The sequence below is a fragment of the Dama dama genome, chromosome 1 (assembly GCF_033118175.1).
Source record: "Dama dama isolate Ldn47 chromosome 1, ASM3311817v1, whole genome shotgun sequence".
In the NCBI taxonomy this organism is placed as follows: Eukaryota; Metazoa; Chordata; class Mammalia; order Artiodactyla; family Cervidae; genus Dama; species Dama dama.
The window spans coordinates 43,912,604-43,933,147 of record NC_083681.1 but is presented as its reverse complement, the minus strand read 5'-3'; the positions used below and the strand labels follow the sequence as shown (position 1 = coordinate 43,933,147).

General features: G+C 42.9%; 1 protein-coding gene across 1 annotated transcript in view; it reads right to left on the bottom strand.

Annotated features, from left to right (window-relative positions):
• DENND2B (DENN domain containing 2B) overlaps nucleotides 1–18,956 on the bottom strand; it is a 163,608-nt gene extending 144,652 nt beyond the window's left edge. The window contains exons 1-2 of the mRNA XM_061147966.1: nucleotides 18,873–18,956; nucleotides 18,492–18,625 (exon numbers count right to left, since the gene is read on the bottom strand). The gene's annotated coding sequence lies outside the window, so the exon portion shown is untranslated. The remainder of the gene's footprint in view (nucleotides 1–18,491; nucleotides 18,626–18,872) is intronic.
• Between the last annotated feature and the right edge of the window lie 1,588 nt (nucleotides 18,957–20,544).

Below are 20,544 nucleotides of genomic sequence, written 5' to 3'. Positions count from 1 at the left end.
CCAGGAACCTCTAACAAAGAAAAGTCTTTAAAGGGCAGGTAGGATCCCTCAACTGTGTCAAATGAACAAAAAGAAAAGGGAAGCTTCCATAAAAGAAGAGGCCTGACTCAGGCTTTCTACCACTGCCCCTGGGGCAAAAAGGTTTTCTCTAGCACTTCTGTGAGCCACGGGCTTCCCAGGTGGCTCAATCAGTAAAGAATCCACCTGCAATGCAGGAGGCCTGCTTTCGATCTCTGGGTTGGGAAGATCCCCTGGAGAAGGGAATGGCAACCCACTCCAGTATTCTTGCCTGGAGAATTCCATGGACAGGAGCCTGGCGGGCTACAGTCCATAGGGTTGCTAAGAGTCAAACACGACTGACTAGCATAGGTGTTGGACTCTTTCTATGAGCTATTATCCTATTTTTCATTATTATTATTATTTTGGTCACACTGTGAGGCATGTGGAACTTCTCCAGCCAAGGGACCAGGGATTGAACCTATGCCCCCTGCAGTGGCTGCATGAGTCTTCACCGCCAGGGAAGTCCTGTGAGCCGTTATCTTAGCATAGAGGGAGGTCTACCTCAGAGATGCTGTGGCTTTCCTGGCATGCTTGGTAGGCAGGATAACCTAGAAGCAAGGATGAAGTAATCTCACCAGCAAATTTAGCCACTGGTGGTTACCCTCCCCGCTGGAAGAAAGAGAAAGAACCTGGAGCTCCTAGCCTTAACAGGTTTACATTCTATTTGAGCAGCCAAGACAGACATTCCAAAGAACTAAGAAATACTGCATCAACACTTTAGCTCAGCAAGCTCCAATAAGCAGCCAAGCCTCTGGGTATGAAAGACCATTACTCCCTTTCTTAGAGGACAGTACTGACAACTAAGGGAGGGAAGGGCAAATGAGAAAAGGTCTGATTGTCACAGAATACAGCAAAAGAGAATTTTAGGAGTCAGAGGAATTACTTCCTTATTATGAACTGATTCACTCATTAGGCAAAGTCTATGAAACAAGGCGTTAAGTCAAGGGCAGCTCTTCCCCAGGTGGAAAAATTGAGAAGGCAGACAAAAGGACGGAGTGAACTCCACGGAAGCAGGGAAATCCCCCACCCAAGGCTTCATGTGTAATCAAAGGCAGAAAGGACCAAACTAACGTAAACAGGCCAAGGGAAGCTAACGTGCCCTTCTCCAGAGAGGCCAAAACACACACTTCCCCAGCACGGCCCTGGAAATGCAGAAGGTAGGTGTTCCCTTAGATGAGAGAGGCAGCCTAGGGGCGCTAGGGAATTCCCGGGCTGCTCTCAGGCTTTTTTCCTCTGAGTTCCCAGGCACTCAGAGAGTTCACAATCCACCCACCCCATCCCCCCAACCCCCAGTGCACAGGGACCAAGTAGAAGGTAAAGCTAAGACTTAACTGCTTGGAGGAAAAATGCAGTCTGCCCAAAGTTCCCACAGGAGAGAGTAAGGAGAAAATAACCAGAGGGAACAAGCAGAACCACTTCCAAGTCTGAGCACCTAGGCCACAGGCCGGCGGGCTCCCCATCTCTTCCTTAGCACCAATGCAATAAACAGCTGCCCGGGAGAAAACAATGGGCCTTTGTCTGTGTCTCTGCCTTTAGATTATCTTGGAGAACCAAACAGGATTATTCCTTTAGAGGAGTGGTTCTCTTAAATACTGGCCCAGGCCATGATGCAAGTTTTTATCGTGTTCAGCAACCCTCTCAAATTCATACCTGATCCATGGTGGGCAGCAAGGCTGGTGTGCAACCCTGTCCCTTACCTGGTACGTGAGCCACGGCAGACAGGTGCTGGCAGCGCTCCTCCGGGACCCCTCACCAGTCAGACACCAGAGCTATGACTTCTGCTTCTCCTTGGCCTGGCCACAGGATTAAAAGCCTAATGACTTACCCCCTTCTCTCCATTTACCAGAATATTCCATATTCAATATTCCATTGACAGCTGATGCTGTTTTCATCAACAAGCCTGCTGAAATGCACTATCAACTGTAGCTGTGATAAAGTGTGAAACAAGCTGGACCGTCAAGCTTCTCTTGAGGTTGTACTATCAAATAAAACTTTCCAAACTGACAAACACATCAATAAAGTTTATGTTGTCATTTTTTTCTTGATTCAAAATAGTTTGTGTAGGTGCTAAGTTGCTTCAGTTGTGTCTGACTCTGTGCAACCCCATGGACTGTAGCCCGCCAGGCTCCTCTGTGCATGGGATTCTCCAGGCAAGAACACTGGAGTGGGTTGCCATGCTCTTCTCCAGAGGATCTTCCTGACCCAGGGATGGAATCAAGTCTCTTACGTCTCTGGCAATGGCAGGTGGGTTCTTTACCACTAGCGTCACCTGGAAAGCCCTCAAAATAGTTTAAATCTAACAAACTATTATAAGATGCTTTCTTACAAAGAGCTGTTTTATTGTCCTATTTTATTGTTTTTTTAATTTATTTATTATTCCGGATTTCAAATGTCCTTTCTTATATGGCGTGATGATGATAGGCTTGGGGGCTTTGTTTATTTTTGGCCTCCTTTCCTGGGAAAAATCTTAAAATCTAGGAATTCTATGTTGGCCTCATGAAAACAAAACAAAAAACATGTTTTATGAAGTTCAATAAGCTATAGTATGCTAGTCTTTTCCCATTTCCCTTCACAAAGATAACCGGTTGCAAATGAATTCAGCAGCCTTTTCTTTCCAAACACCAAGGACGAGATGCCACACAGCACGGCACAAGATCACATGAAACAGAGACAGTCTGAAGAACTCCTAGTATCTTCCCCTTCAATACATCTCCCCTTACCAGCATTACTCCTCTTCCCAAACACCTCCAAATAAAACATACCCAGAGTTTTTCAGAACAGTTAGCTGGATACCATGAGTTCCCTAATTCAGTCCAGAAGATTGGTCATTTTCCATGATTTCAGCACAAAGAAGCATCACAGTGTAGTGGAAAGGGCTTTGGAATCGAATGAACCTGGGTTCAAATTTGGGACCCTGGGAAAGTTCCTTGACTTCTCTGCATCATCATTTCCTTGTCTTTGGGACAATTAGCAGAATTTATGAAAGTACCAAGTAGTGACTGGCACAGAGTAGGTCTTCGCACTGACTCAGTTCTTCCTTGAAGCATTCCCTCTTAATATCCCCCGAGAGCAAGGCTTTTCAGAGACTTTTTTGAAAACAGAGAACTGGAAATAATGAAGACAAGTCCAATCATTTCCCACAAGAACTCAAAAGTCATGAGGCTTTCCCTATCTTGCCTTGCTAGTTACATTCCATCTCTTCCACAATTCCTTTCCAGGCTCTTTTGGAAAGGTCTGGGCACCTATTTAATGGTATAAATCTCCCACTTCTCCTTCTCAAGAGCTTAGAAGAATTATTAGCTGGCTCAGGGTTCTCTAAGGGCAAGGGATTCAGTGTCATCCAGGAAAATATTAAAATGTGGAAAAACCACTCATCTCACGGCCTCGTGTTTTGTACAAGGTCGAATCAACCCTTTTGGAGTTTGTTCAATCTGTTCTAAGCAAAAACTGAATCAGGACTCTAGTACAGCACTTTGCTGAACAAATGCTCCAAACAAGCAACAAAAAACTGTAATCAATTTTTTTAAGACTACATACAGTTTCATTTCATAGTACTATTTTGATCCCTATTAATAGAAACCCTGTCATCATGAAAGCAAAAGAATTCCCAGTACCAGATGTGCCAGAAGAGTGAGCTTACATGCTACTTTTTCCAGGACCATAGAATTTTACACAGTTGAATTCTTTATTCTTTATAACAAGGGTTATTGTGTAAATGTGTTGTTTGACTTAATTTGCAAAAATCTGTAAAAGCTTTTCATATAAACAAATCACAAACCAGAAAAAGAAAATTGTTTATTGGCCCAAGGATCTCAAATTTTAATTCCAAAATTGGAGTCACCCTTTCAAGTGACAAGCTGAAGGCTTCAACCAAGGAGGTGAATGAACTTCCTCGCAAGAGGGGAAAAGACCCCTTGGACCCCAGCACTAATCTCGGTCTGCCCATGCTACTAAGGTACAAATCTTGTATGAGGAATAGACCCTGGGTGGGCCTCATTTTACTACCCTAGGAAACTGTAAATAAGGATCTCTACATTTGTAAGAACTTAATTTGCCCGGGAATGAAGTCAGAAGACCAAGAGAATATCAAGTAGAAAAATGAAAGGCAACTAGAGCCTGTGTTGGCAAACCACAGGCCATTTCAGCATGGCAGGAAGGGGAGGCCATGTGTGGAGGAGGACCTGAAGTAAAAGCCAAATGACAAAGATTTTTCAATGTCACATTAAATGAGTTTGGAATTATCCTGTCAAAGAAGATTCAATAAAGAACATTTGTGATTCACTTATATGAAGATTAAGAAAAGATTTTTTTTTAATGGTAGCAGAAGGACTAAGGATGCAGATACTCCCTGGGAAGACACAGAAAGCAACCTTCCCTGAAAATGTTCTTGATCTGAGTAGAAGCTACTTGGGCAAACACAAATGTTAAAGATCATTAAGCTACACACTTAATATTTGTGCACTTTTTGTTGTTGTTGTTCGCTCACTAAGTTGTGTCTGACTCTTTGCGACCCCATGGACTATAGAACGCCTGTCCTTGATTATCTCCTGGAGTTTGCTCAAATTCATGTCCATTGAGTCAGTAATGCTACCTAACCATCTCATCTCTGCCACCCTCTTCTTTTGCCTTCAATCTTTCCCAGCATCAAGGCCTTTCCAGTGAGTCTGCTCTTCACATCAGGTGGCCAAATTAATGCAGCTTCAGCTTCAGCATAAGTCCTTCCAATGTCTTTCCAAATGATTTCCTTTAGGATTGACTGGTTTGATCTCTTTGCTGTCCAACGATTCTCAAGAGTCTTCTCCAGCACCACAATTTGAAAGCATAAATTCTTCGGCTCTCAGCCTTCTTTATGGTCCAATCTGTACAAGACTGTAAAAACCATAACTTGACTATAAAGGCTTCTGTCGGCCAAGTGATGTCCCCACTTTTTAATACACTAAGTTTGTCATAGCTTTACTTCCAAGGAGCAAGCCATGTCACCCTGTTAATTTAACATTTATGCAGAGTACATCATGTGAAATGCTGGGCTGGATGAATCACAAGCTGGAATCAAGATTGCCAGGAGAAATATCAACAACCTCAGATATGCAGAGGATACCACCCTAATGGCAGAAAGTGAAGAGGAACTAAAGGGCCTCTTGATGAGGGTAAAAGAGGAGAGTGAAAAAGCTGGCTTAAAATTCATTGTGCACTTTACTGTACGTTATTTCTCAGGAAAAAGGAAGAGTTTTTAGCAAGGAAGTATGGTAATTGACCTGTATTTCAGAAAGCTCACTCTGGGAGCAGCTTGGGAGATTGACTGAAGAACATCCAAGGGCAGGCATTCTGAGACTTTAAAACTGCATTCCAGGAAAAAGATGGTGAAGACCTTAAATGGATTGGAGGCAGCAAGGAGGACTTTTGGGAAATGGACTGACAAGACTTTATGAGTGTGATTATTGAGAGAGGAGAAATCAGAGACAACTCTGTGAAGGAGCTGGTGAAAACCGGAGAACAACGTGCAGCTTTCCGGAGATAAGTATTGAAATGTCAGCTTAAAAAACAGTCCCTGGAGAAGGAAATGGCAACCCACTCCAGTATTCTTGCCTGGAAAATCCCACAGGCAGAGGAACGTGGTGGGCTACAGTCCATGGGGTCGCAAAAGAGTCGAACACAACTTAGCGCCTGAGCACACACTCGTGGATGTGTACAAGTTTTGAAGAATTCTGTGGTTATTTCTTAACAGTGTCACATGCTCATTAAAATGATTAAATAAAAAAAAAAAAAAAAAAACAGTCACAACCTTAAATTTGAGAGTAACAGTTTTATTTGGTGGGAATTTTTAGGACTTTAGAGCCTGGGAGACAGCATTTCAAGTAACCCTGACAGAACTCCTCTGAGGAAGTGAGTGGGGAGCTAGGTTTGACAGAAGTTTTGCAACACAGTGAAGATAGTCTGAACATCAAAAGATTATTGTTAATTAAAGAAAACCAGAAATCCCAAGTTAAGGAACTCAGTACTTTTCTTTGTATGGGAGGATACAAGAGTCTGGGCTCACTGAAATCATTCCTTTCATACGTATTTCAGCTATCCTGGGCCAGAATCCTGTGTTTTTCACCAAGGGCTCACCATAGGGAATGGCTGCTAAATCTCAGGTATTCTTCTCCTTCCTGAGTGCCCTTAGGGCTTACCAGCTCACTTTGGAGGGCTGCAATCACTGATGACTGTGACATTCTTGTTTACTGATATGGTAGGAAATACTCCATTTCTCAAAACATAAAGTCTGAGGTGCTTGTGGGTCACCCAACTGTCCAAAAGCAATACTTATATACACTAACTATATGTCAGGTAGTTCTGAATATTTTACATATATTAACTCATCTAACTTCACAAAAACCTTATGAGGTAGGCACTATTAGTACCCCATTTTACAGATGAGGAAACTGAGGCATGAAGAAGTTAAATGACTTGTCCAGGACCAGATATAATAAGCAGTAGAAAAATGAAATGAACCCAGACCATCTGGCTCAAGAGTTCAGGCTCCTAAGGTGACCACTGAGATATAGGTGATATAGTCTCTGACGTAAAGGAAATAGTCGAATCCCTGGGGAATAGCTGAGATCTCACAGGAAGAGAGTATGCAAAAACAAAGAATAATAAAACATGCTTCTTAGTGTTGTCACAAGAATTAAACAAGATATGTGCAAGCCTCTTAGCAACACACAAGTCACAGAGTCAGGAACCTCTTAAGGATAATTCTTCAACAAGATAATATACAAAAGGACTGACTTGGTTAGATTAAAAGAAGCTTAAAGCACATAACAACCAGATACAGTGTGAGGTTACAGGTTCAATGTCAGTATGGAAAAAAATGATAGGATACTTGGGGGTCAACAGGGGGATCTGAAACATGGACTGGGTGTTAGTTAAAATACAAATTCACTGAACATGAAAAGTGGAGATAATAAAAAAAATAAAACAATGAATTATAGTATGTCTAGTATGATCTTGCTTTGGTAAAAAGCAAAGAATACAAATATGTACATAGATATGCATAGAGAAAGATCTAGAAGAGGGTGCACAGAGATATGAATAGTGGTGATCTCTGGGTGTTGGGAAAGTGAAACTTAATTTTTTACAGTATACTACAATGTACACATTACATTTTTTAAAGAACCAATTTAAAGTTGAAGGTAATTTCACATTTTTTAGTTTTCTATTAAAGAAGTCCACAGACAAGAAGAAAGCAGAGCAAACCTCAGACAGTATACAAGCTGGCTCCAGATCCCAAGAAAAAGAGGGGAAAACAACCTCACTCCAGATAGCAATCCAAGGGCTCAATAAAACACTCCTCTTAAAAAACAAAAAAAACACTCCTCTTCTACATCTGTCTTCTTTTGTTTTGAGCAGCTGCTTTTTCCAAACGATGGGAAAAATTAGCATGATTGCCTCCCTCTCATTTTTGTCATTCGTTCTCAGAAAACAACACACCATGCCCCTCTCAGCATCCCCAAAGAGCCATGGAAGCAGGCAGAAGTAAAGAGCCTGAGAAGCAGCACACGCCACATACCCTGTGTCCACACTGCAGGCAGAGGAACTTTCAGAAGAAGGAAAACAGCCCCTGTGGAGAACGCTCTTCTCTGGGCTTACACAAGCAGGAGCAGTTCTTCTGCAAAGACTGCAAACTTAGAGGGTTTCATCAGGAAGTGCTGCCCCGAATGGAACTTCCCACACTTAATGCAAAGAAGCTAATTTTCATTTCTCTGAAATTTAAAGTCCAGCCAGGGACAGAGGTCAGGGAGAGAGGGGAGGGCCCAGTGGGGTGAAGGGGGTACACTACTGCTGAGAGCACTCTCCTCTTGGCCAGAAATCCCAGCAAACTGGAAGCTGCCAGATCTACCCAACAAACTCCAGTCAACCAGTTGAGGACCCTTACCGATTCTTATTTTTCTCCAAAACTGCCTCAGCATTCAGTATATTGCCTATTACACAGTACACATTTAACAAGTGAATGCAAGCTTAAGTGAGTAGTCTGAACTAACTGAGGGCTTATGGACCAAGCTACATAACTTTTGGGGCTTCCCTGGTGGCTCAGATGGTAAAGAATCCACCCGCAATGCAGGAGAACTGGGTTTGATCCCTGGGCTGGGAAGATCCCCTGGAGGTGGGCATGGCAACCCACTCCAGTATTCTTGCCTGGAGAGTTCCTATGGGGCTTAAAGAACTTAATGTAAAATAGGACCAAATGTTAATATTCTGTATCAACAACATTTGATGCAATATGATCAAAAGATTAAAGCTCCAAAACTTAGCAGAGCATCTGGTATTTAACAGGTCGTGCTTAGTAAGTACTTGTTGAATACTCTAGGATCAGATTTTTTTCTGCAACCCAAACTCTCAGATCCAGTATGAGATATTATTTGAAGGTCTGTGTTCTCACTTTCTTGCTGACTTTTAAAGTTTTTCCTTAGAGATGGAAAAAGACTCCTGAGGATGGAAAAAACTTTTAAAGTATCGTACCCTGTGCCAATTCACTGGCCTGGTAAGGATTGTATCAATCTATTCTCATCAGCCCTTAATTGAAAATCTATGTGGATACATGTATGGGCCCAGGCTTTAGCACAACCCATCCACCCAAAGCATTTGTGGGTCCAGCAGGCAGATCTTACTTCCATTGGCCTCTTGAGTCCTAAAACGACAGTGTGAGGCTGCAGTCCCTGGAGGCCTGACTCCCTAGCCACAACATAGCTTCTCCGACAGAGATGTCCAGGCCCTCCCTTGGAAGCTGATCCCATTCACTGTCCGTCTGCTCCTTCTGCCCTTCCCCTCCCTCCATCACTATTTCACACTAATATAGTGTTATCTTCTACCTCTGCTTCTCAGGCTCAGCTGCCTGAAGAGGAATCATACTTAAGATACTAAAATGTCATTTAGAACCATATACAGAATTAAGGTAAAAGGCCAGTTCTCCAGGCTTTTTACTCCCAAGCTCTCTCTAAGAATTCCGGGTACACGCATCTTACCAAAGAACTGCAGGTCATCTTCAAAACCCCCACAAATTTCTAAAAGCAAACTGAAATACAACTAGGCCCCTAACTAAACTAACACCTGAACTGTCACAAGGGCCTCCAAATTCCTCAAGGTTCCACTTCCTTCCTCAACTCCAATCTATTCTCCATACCTACATCACCTTCATTGGAGAGAAAAGACAGAACAAGACTTAAAGCATTTCGTATGCCTCCCTGTCATTCTGAATTTAAAGTCTTCTAGATAACATTCAAGATCCTCCAGGATCTGGTCTTCACCTTATTCAGCTCATCATATCTCCCATGGATCTCTGTACAAACCTGCTGATTCAATTAGGCCTAATTTCCATCCAAATTTCTATCCCACACAAGCCAAAATCACTGTGTAAAGGAAAGAGAATTGACCTAACAATCAAAATATCTGGATTCCAAACATTTACTAGCTGTGTACCTTTGGACATGTCCTTTGCCTCTCTAGGCTCGGTTTCCCTATCTGTAAACAGAAAGATTGAACCAGATCATCTTAACAATCCTCCTAGTTTAAGAAAAATTACTCTATGATTCCTATATGACCAACCAAACCCATCTCTTCTTCAAAAGTCTGTAAGTCCTCCATGGATTCTTTCTAAGCACTCCAGACCACACTACTCTCTCCCTTCACTGAACTCCTATGTCTGGAATTCAAAACAAATCAAACAGTGCATTCATTCAGCTAAGATTTTCTGAGTATTTTCTTGGCCAGATATTACGGCAAATCTTTGGCAATATATATAAAGCCAAGTAAGACCCAGTCAGTTCAGTCACTCAGTCGTGTCCAACCCTTTGTGACCCTATGGACTGCAGCATGCCAGGTTTGCCAAGTAAGACCCAGACCTGGGTATATCACCTGTATACCCCTTTCTGCTTCGCTTTTTAGCCAAGTAAAGTTATGTTAAACATGCACATCAAATGCATATGACACCATTTATTCATTTAACAAATATTTATAGAAAACTTTCCATGTCCTGTTTTGAAAAGTAAAGATACCAGTAAACAGATGGACCAACTCCCTAACCTCATGGCATTTGTTTATTTTTGTAAAAGCAGACAGGAAAAACACCCAAATACGTAATACAATTTTAGGAATAAAAACAAAGCACAGATTAAAGACTGACTAAAAGAATCTTATTTCGGATGGTCAGGGAAAGTCTCCCAGAGGTGGTGCGTTTAAGCCAACACCTGAATGAAGTGAGAGTACAAACTGGCAGTATTCACGAACAGCACCTCAGCTGCAGGGCAAAGGCTCTGAGACAGAGACACGGAGAGGAAGGCAGAGAGCAGGTGGGAGGGCTGGGGGCTAGAGCACATAAGGACTTCGTAGTAAACGTGAATTCTGAGTGTAATGCACAGGATTCTTTATGAAGGCTAAAGCAGGGGACAAACACAACAGGTAGGTTGCTATGTGGAGAAGGGACGGGGTAGAGGAGTTCAGGACCAATTAGAAGGTTAAACAGAACCAGTTAAGGGCTTGGCATCCAGTCTCCAACTAAGCTCACATCTTGACTCTTCAGTTTATGAACTGTGTGATCTCAAGGAAGTTCATCTCTCTGACCTCAGTTTCCACACCTTCAAGTGAGGATGACAGTACCTGCATCACAAAGCTATCTGAAGCTTACACTAATGTACGCAAAGCCCTTGGAACAGAGTTTGGCACAAAGCCATGGGATCACCTGGGGAAAGGGCAGATAAAGATGAAAAGGGGGCTGGAGTGACCCCTGGGGCTCTCCAACATCTCCAAAGGCCTCCATTCAACCCGAGGCTTTTCCATAATCCTGCATGTCCTAAGCCTCATCCAGGCACAAACCTCTGTTTGTGACTCACGATTTAAAGCTTGATAATTTAATACTTTATAGAGATCTTCAGGCAACAGTTATACGTTCTAAGTTCAGGACTGGTTTGGTTTCTGGTTTTTTTTTTTTTTTCCACATAATTGTATACCCACTACCATGCCTGGCATAGAGTCAGACACATACCAGGGTGTTGGAAACTTGCTTGTGGACACATCACATAAACTAAAAATTTTAAGGTCAACGTACTATACTTTCTCTTAAGGAAAAAAACAATCTTCAAGGAATGATGTGGATTATATGACATCTTTAGCACTACCCCATCATCCAACCATCAGGCCCACCTTAGCTGCAACAGTCACAATGGCCAAAGCACCTGCCAGGCCATTTTCCCTTCTGACTTCCAATCCTTGCGCTCTATGTGGAAACTTCTCTGTCTCTTCTTTCCTGGAGATTTGTCTAGGTGTAAAAGCCTCTTCTATCCGGCAACATATCACACTCTGGCCCCTAGCCCCTAGTCTCCATAAGCTAAAAAAAAAAAAAAAAAACCTGGACATTTGAAGCCAAATTTTATTCCTTAAAAACAAAACAAACCAAAAAAAAAAAAAAAGCATCAAAACTTAGGTGAAAAAGTGGGAAAGAAAATGGAAACACACATCCAGAGAACCATCTACGAGGGCTCCTCCCACCACCGTGTAGGCGTCACAGTGCCTTCAGCTAGTGACTATGAGTATTTACAGAATGACCTCAAGTGACAAGAGTTTCCAACAGAACAAAAGTACAAGTCAACGAGGGGGAAAAGAAGTCCTAAGAGTTTATTGCTTTGCTTAGTTTCCACAGAACTACATGCCCTTCTGTTTGTCTTCCCTGTCCCACCCACCTTCCTCCCCACACTCTCAGCCCTGGTGATAACCACAGAAAATAAGGCTGACCCACTAGGACCAGCTGTTGATGTGGCTTCAACCACGTCTGAGCCTCAGATCCTGAGATCTGCCCGTGGCCCCCCAGGGACCAGTACCACTGACAAGGATATGGGAACCACGTAGGCGACTTGAATGTGGGCAGAGCTGAGCACATGAAATTGCTCCCAAATTGGCTTTCTCACTCATATCTAAACCTGGAACAGACAAAAGGCTGCTAGATGTTATTTTACCAATACCTTTCAGCAAAGCTACTGCTAACTAATTTGGACTGCTGAGCTGCTCATGGCGGTTTGAAAAATGGTCCACCTGAAATAAGATACAAAGTGGCCTCTGTCCATCTCCCATGACTCTGCTATCACTTTCTGTATAAACACTCTGGTCCTAAATCCTATTCTAATTCAAGGCAGTGACCTGTCAAAACACAGATGTAGAAAAAAAAAATACAGCAAAACAAAACCCTCACAGTGGTTTATCTCTGATAAATTGGACACTAAAGACTCAAATGAACATTTTGACCTTAAATCCTGTTTTTCCATCCTCTTCCTAAACCTATATAGCACTATATAGTCATTTGTAAGCTGGTTTTCTCCATCCTGAGGTCTGTGTGTATAGATTCTAACATCTACTGAGAAGCAAAAAGCTTTGATTCCCCCTCCTACAGTGGTATAAAATTTCAGAGGAGCTTCTATTCCCTTTGGATCCCAGTGTTAGGATCATTCTGGTTGTGTAGAAGCCCCTTGGGTCTAAGCACCTAGCATCCATCCCTGGCTCAAGTGCCAAGACCAGACTTCTAGGAAAAATTTCTCCAGGCAATCCTTACTACTAACCCACTGGGTACCTTCTAATACAGGAGCTACTACATTTAAGCGGAGCTCCCGGCAACTCTAAACATAACCTAACATGACTAGCAGCAAAAATAACTGACTGAACCCTGTTCACTTACTAGAAAATACATGCTCACATGTTGAAACTCTTTATCAGGAGTAATCTCAGCATCTAGATCAGATCAGAACCTGAAGTGATGTACAAACAGCCACTTCCCCATAGCAATACTCCAACCAGGGTTATCCAAAAATACTTCCCATCTAACTTCTTTACTCTACCCACTTCTCAATTCATCAAACACCTTGTATCAAGCATGTTTACTGAAGAAAAGAAATAAGAGAACAAAGAGATGTTTGAAAGCACTAGGCAATGTGCTATGTCCATAGCAGATATTCAGTAATGTTGAACACCAGAGTGGATGAATAATGCTTCCTTAAAGACTAGTGTCTGACAAAATGTCCTAAGACACTGACTGCTTCATTAAAAGCTATATCTACTCCAATCTAGCCTTCAAAAAGGAAAGAATAGGGAGAGGGGGTAAAAAATCCACAAATATTCTACATTCAAACTTCAAACTATATTCAAATTAACACCCACGATCCCAAATTCACATCAAAGGAAGACAGAAAGTCACCAACAGTGACATTGGCCCACTCAAAGCAGTTTTCAGAACACTGACAACCAGGACTCTCAGCATGCTCTCATCACTATGGCCCTTTATCTCAAGAGGCCCATTAAAAGAGGTTTTCTTTCTTATGCTGTTATAAAGGGTTAAGAAGATTATTTCTATCATATTTACTCAGCGGTCCTAGATTCTGGTTTGAACAAATGATTCCCACACTTCTAGAAAGGCCTTAATTGAGTTAGTCTGTTACTCTTAGTACAATCTTACAAAGGCTGGATTCTTTTTAAGTCCTTAAAAGACTTGGGTAAAATTCTTTTGGTGATAATTTTTTTTTTTAAAGATCCTCTCCAGTGTTTACACATGTTCCACAACCACTCATGCTGATAAGGGAGGAAAAAAGTACATTTTATTTCCAAAAAGCATCCTTCAATCTGAAAGTTCTAATTGCCAACATATCTGATACTGACTTCCTGCATAAAACAACACACAGAACAACACGTATAAACACAGGTCTAGAAAGCAGCTCAGCTTGTTTAGCCAGAGAAAGGGAATGAAAAGATGGGTACAGAAGGAGCAATCTACATTTCTGGTAGCTGACATTAGGGTCCAAGAAAGACAATCTGCCCACTCTGTGAACAACTGTGCATTAAGAGGCATGAGAAAAGAGTAAAAACAAGAAACACTAAGAGAAAAAAAAAGCTCAGGCTAAACAAAGAGATAATCTGTGATCATCAGTCTGGAAAGCTCAGGAGGAAACATTTCCTGGAGAGATTGTGAAGTCTCTTGAGAAAGAGCAAATCTCTTGAAAAAGATTTAAGAATATTTGGAGGTGGAGATTTAAGGATAATTGGAGGTGGAGTTGAAGTGGGTTAAAATAGTCAAATGATTCTACTATTCTAGGAGATTACATCTGAGTATCAAAAGGATATTCTAGTCCTCTTTTTCTAAGCTTTTAGCTATCCTGGAAAATGTAAATCATTCCTTTAATAAATTATAAAAATGATAGATGCTTACCAAATATAAAAACACTAACAACTGTGTGAGCAATGGACCAAAAATGCAACCAAAACACCTCTGACATTTAAACAAGAGTACTGCCAAAGTCTCTTTTTGAGACCCTCAACTCTCAAAACTAACCTCAAGAGCATTCTCACAGAAATCCATACCAAAAGATCTGCCATTCTCTGGAGGAAAATCCTAGATAGTTTTCCTTTCTCGTCTATAACCACAGGCCACAGATAAAACATGGTTTTCAAGTGATACAAGATACGAAATGGGAGAAGGAGCCAAGGACTAATCAGGGCATGAACTATGGGTTCATCCTGGGAGATTACTCTGATCTAGAAGAACTAGATACACCGAGCTAAGCAACATTGAATTCCAGACACTTCTGAATAAATGGCAAAGCGGGAACCTTACCCCATATCTTTGGACTCTAAATTCCCTAATTCAAGAGGGCACATTCCTCGGAAGTCCAAACCCAAACTGAGTCACATCCTGACACATTTAGAGCTGCTGGTGAGAATTTCACATACCAAAGCCTCATTCAATAGGGCAAGCTCTCCAGTTAGAGGCTCTTAAAGGTAAAAATGAATTTGGAGAACTGAGATGAAACTTCAGTTTTGCATCTTTTTTTTTTTTTTAATTTATTTTTGCTGTACTGGGTCTTCAGTGCTGCAAAGGCTTTTCTGTAGTTACAGTGAGCAGGGACTACTCTCTAGTTGCAATACACAGGCCTCTCATTGTGGTGGCCTCTCTTGTGGAGTACAAGCTCTAGTGAGTGTCGCCTTTAGCAGTTGTGGCGAGTAGGCTCAGTAGTTGTGACCCCCGGACTCTAGAGCACAGGCTCAGCAGTTGTCATGCACAGGCTTAGTTGCTCTGTGGCACATGGGATCTTCCCGGATCAAGGATTGAACCCGTGTCTCCTACATTTGCAGGTAGATTCTTCACCCCTGAGCTACCAGGGAAGCCCATTTTGCATCTTTTTATTTTACAAAAAACATGGTTGATTCTAACATGAGTTTATTAATAAAACAAAACTTCTCCAGTTGACAAGTGATTTGTCTCTCAGCTGCCCTTTTCTGTCTCATCACCTGTTACCTGATCTCCCTTGGCCTAAGAACCAAGTCTTCAGAGCACTGACACATTCAGAGGAAAGGCCTAGAGGTTGACAAGGAAGAGTAAGAAATTGAGATTGCATTCAAAGTGGGAGACAATTCTAGCAAAATGGCTCCACCCACTGCTGCCCTTCCTGCGCCCATTATCTGCAGAGACTCAAAGGGCCTGGCTATAAACTTGGATAGTAGATGACCCTGCAAGCTCCTGAGCTGGACAAGTGAACAACACAATTAACTGGTAGGAAACGTGGCAGGGTACAAAGAGCTTTGCACATCTCAAAATCCTGGCTTTCCGATCCCTTCTAAATTCCTACACAGTAACTACCCAAATGCAATCTATTGCTGCTCCATAACAAAAAAGTGAAATAAATCTACATTTTTTTTCTTAACTGGTCTTATTAATAAGAAAGGTAATTTCAATTCATTTTCACCTTGCTGGTGCCAAGTTTTAAATTTTGGCATTTTGAAGAAGCAAGGGAATGTTGAGGGGAAAGGGCATCTGAACTTAAACAACATTTTAGGGCAGCGGCCCTAGATTGGGGGTTCAACTTTGCCACTTAGGGTCTTAAACAAATTACAACATTGATCTATACCCCAGGGTAGCCAGGAAAGAAAAACCTTTTCACCAAAGCATTGTGAACCACGTGGGGAACATAAAGGACAATCCAGCAGTCGTGGTGCTCCACACACACATTCCATGTCAACGCTCACCTGCTCGGATCCAGCGCTTCTCTGATCCCTGGCAGCCCTGTGGTCTGTGCAGTCGGTTCTCACCCAGCGAACGAAGCCATCAAAGGGTAGGGGGAACGGGGCAGGAATTTACACACCGAGATATCCTGACCACACTCACTGTCTTCAGGCTGCCAATTAAGAACTACATCTTGCAGGTTACCTAAGATAAGCATGTTACATTCCTATACACAGATGTCATAATAATCTTCTAAAAACACTGCTTTACCCATCATTTCCTTTCTCAAAAATCTTTAAAAGCCAGACAGAGTAATAGGATGAAGTTCCAGCTCCTAAGCCAGAATTCAAGCTGACCAGCCTGCTTCAGCTGAACCTGCCATTGTCCCTGGGGAAGGACAAGCTTTAGAGTCAGGCCACAGGGAGCAGGAATTCCAACTCCAACGCTTACCACTTGTGCGATCCTGAACAGTACTTATCTGTGTGGTCACTTCTCTTTAAAACAAGAAGAGCAATACCTACGCCATAGCCCTAGAGGATGGAAGAGAAAACATGGCATATGGCACAGAGGAGATGATGCTTAGTAAGCACCACTTCTCTCCCTAGCTCCAATCTAAAATGTCTACTCTCTTCTCTCTTGAAAATTCTCCCCAGCAACTTTCCACTGATTTCAGAACCATGCTTTGCTTCAACGTCTAACTGAAATCTTTTCTATAAAGTTACCCTCGCTCATAATCATTTTTTCCTCTGAGATTCTTATATTTTACGCCAATGGGTCTAAACTTTTTGCTCTTCTCTATGTGTTGCTCCTCTTTCCCCAACCAGTCCACAAACCCAAAAGCAAAGTTTTTAATCAATCATCAAGCCAATAACAATTTAAGTGGTCGACAAAAAATACTTTGAAGAAACAGTTGCCTTGGGGTTGTCTACCAATGATGGGAGCCCTTCTGGCCCAATTAGGGGATAATACTACTTTCCATATATGCTTGAGAAAATCTCCCACATATCTTGGGGAATTTTTCCAAGGGTTATATTTATTGGGTAAATGAAAATGAAGCCTTAGTCTATGTAGTCACAAGGGAACCCTCAGCCAAGCCGGCAGAGTCCAAGAAGCTTTAATTCACTCCAGGAATTCAATAGGTTCTTTTTAGCTCTTGCTTTGTGCTGTCCCTAATTTACCATAGGAGACAGACTATGAGCAATCTGGTCTCTATCTTTGATTAGCTTTCTGAAATTAGACTATTTATGAAACGACTATTTCTAGACTATTTCTAAGGGGTTTCCCTTAGAAACCCCTATTTCTGAAAAACCTCATCAATGAAGGGATTCACCTTCTGAAAATATTACCTGGGAGGAAAAAAAAAAAAAAACAGTAATACAGTTACTTGGGTTTTAACTTGGTGGCCCTATCCTAAGATGGCCAACTGAGGAACGTGCACGTAAGCACCAGCTCAAAACAGCCCTGTAGACAGAATAATGACCCCTTCACCATTCCCAAGACCCTGCCGTCCAAACAGGAGAAACAACCGCATCAGGATAAAGCAAGAGGTGGACTGAGGCAGCATTAAGTGAAATTCTCTTAGTGAAGCTGTTTCACTCAGGTTCAACTGTAAACCACATTCTCATAAAGACCACAGGAAAAATGCAATAATCTCTCTTTAGAAACACTTGAAAACGTTCAGTCTCTTAAATTCTACAAACTACTAAATTCTTTAATCAGGTAGCACAAACGTTGGCTGAAGTGTGTTCCTTTAGTCTTGGGTCACTCAAAAATACACTTTTAATACTTAGTGCACTCCAAAAGAACAGCAAAAAAAAAAGTAAAGGTGATTATAAAGTGATAGCAAAATTAATTTTCCTTTGTTTGAGTTCCGTGTGTGTGTGCGTGTGTGCGTGTGTGTGTGTGTGCGTGTGTGTGTGTGAGTGTGCGCGCGCTGGAAGAAGCCTGCACACAAACTACCAGAGCTGCAGGTAGGAGCTGCCGAGCAGCTCCGGCGCATCCAGGGGCTCGCTCAGAGCCCCCTACCAGGACCGCCCAGCCCTCGGGCTCCTCCTCGCGCACCAGCTCTGCGCTTCCCCAGACCCTCGGCTCCATGTTCCCCACCCCCAACTGCGCGTCCCGGCGGAGCCGGGAAGCAAGGCTTGCCAGGACCGCCCGGAGGGCAGTCCCCACCAACCCTGCTCCTCTGCGCCTTCAGAGTCCCGGGATCGCTAACACTCACCGAACTGGAACACCTCCGGGGCAGAGTGGTGAATAGTGGGAAAGCGCTCAGACTGCAGCCGCAAGGCAGGGCGCGGCAGAGCCGAACCGGCGCCCCTGCTGCCCGCCACCCGGCCTGGAGCAAGGGCATTGAGGCCAGCAAGCAACCTCCTGGCGGGAAGACGGGCAGGGAAAGCCTGGGCGGCGGCCGGGACACACTTACCTCTGAGCCCCCCAGCCGGGCTGGGTGCTCGCAAGGATGGGGGCTGGCCTGCAGCCGCGCGGCCCGGAGGAGGAGCCGCTCCGGGAGAGAGGGCGGTAGTCGGGCGGGCATCCGCGCCCGGGGCTGCGGCCGGGCTGTAGCGAGAGAGAAGGGAGGGAGCACAGATTTGAGTGGAGGGGGGCGTGGAGGAGGTGTGCCTCCACCCGAGACAGGGAGGGTGGGCTGCTGGAGCCGGGTGGAGGGGTGTGCTCGGAGGCTCTGAAGGGAACTAGAAAACCGCGCTGAGAGTGTTCAAAGCGGGGGAGGGAGGGCGCTGGGGATGGGAAGGTGGGGGTGGAGAACAGGATGAGGAGTTGGTCCTCAAACTGGACCGGCCCTCACCTCCGACCATCCGACCAAGAATTGTCTGGGTCTGGAGCAAAACACAAGAGGGTCTGAAACTTTATGTCATTTTCTCATACACACGTGACGCCCCTGCAGTCCAGATGGTTTCAATCACTGTAGGAAAAAAGCGGCTCTGCTGGTATGCATGAAAAACCGGAGCTGGGAGAGTCTGGGAAAAGCTGCCTGTACAGCCTGCCTGCCTTCAAACTAACCGATGAGCTCTTTCCGCTCTCCCAGCCCGAGGCCAGGGGAGCCCTGGAAAACCCGAAAAGACACTAAAGGAAGCTACATTTGGTATTGCGGGAGTGGCGGAAGAACTCTGAAAGCGCTATAGTTCCAAGTCATCTGGTCTGAACCGAATGTTCTAAGGGCATTCTGAGAATTTGTTTTTAAATACTCCACGAGCTTGCAAAACCAACTAGAAAGGGGTGTCATTGAGGAATAAGCAATGGAATACTAGCAGTGAAAATCTGTGATTTATTAGTGGAATTCTGAAAGAAATTGTTAATGCAGTATGACAGTTCCACTTGGAAAAGAATAATGTAAATCACTTAAAATCAAAAGCCATACATACTTAGTGGGATGTTAGGAAGCCATGTAACCCAATTTCTCATCCCATAAATCACAATAAATAGAACTTAAAGTTGAAATGCACAAAATTGACTCTCACAAGCCTAGTTAAATTTTGAAGGAACAAACGTGTATGAATGACCATAAACAGTCTCTAAGGCCAAGTCATGCTTCAAAGTCCAAGCCAAGAGAATTATCACAAATCCCAAAAAAAGTCTTTACTCAGCTGTAGGGCAAGCATAAAAAATAATGGGGAGTTTAAGATGCAAATTGGAAATAACTTGTTCTATTTGGAATAGAAAAAATAGAAGCACCAAACTGATAGTCTATTGTTCCTTTGCTTTAAAAAACATATTAACATGAACTAATAGTATTTATGCTTTATCTCAGTAAAATTGATGCCAGAGTATGTTTGGTCTTTCCAGCAGAAAGCCTTACATACAGTGTGACTCAGTTGTCCATGTGTGAAAAATATGTCAGTCTTTGGTAAAGTGAATTGGTTCTACATTAGGAAAACCCAAGATTTTCATTTTTCTACTGGAAAATACAGGATACAACACGAAATTAGGCAAATCAAAACTCCAAACTCAAAATCCTACAGTGAGTGTCTACTCTAGTTCACTGCCATGCATGAACTCTTCAGGAGATGGAGGCTATCTGGGTGGACAGAGCCTTCTCCAATTTCAAATTAGGGTGGTTCTGCCCTCCACAAACAAGGGAAGTTGGGCAAAAGAATCCTCAGAGAACACAAGTCACAAAATTTAACAATGCTCCAGGCAAATTCCACCCGCGGCTCCTCAGCTCTGTACAGAGGTTCTTAAGTTTCCTAATTCCAAAGCTATTAAAACTCCTATTAAAGTCTTATTCTTCTTGTGTATGACACCTGTAAAGAAAGCCAACTCAATGGAAAGCAACAAGATTTTCTCTATTCAGGCCCAGGACAGTAATTGTTTTCACCTGTGGCAGTTGCTGCTGCTGCCTCTTACATGTTCTAAAGAGAGCAATCATGAGATACAAATAATTGTTCTTTTCCTTTGCCAGTACTTTGCAAATTATGCATCAAACTTTTTTAATTCCTAAAGAAAAACTGTAACGAGAT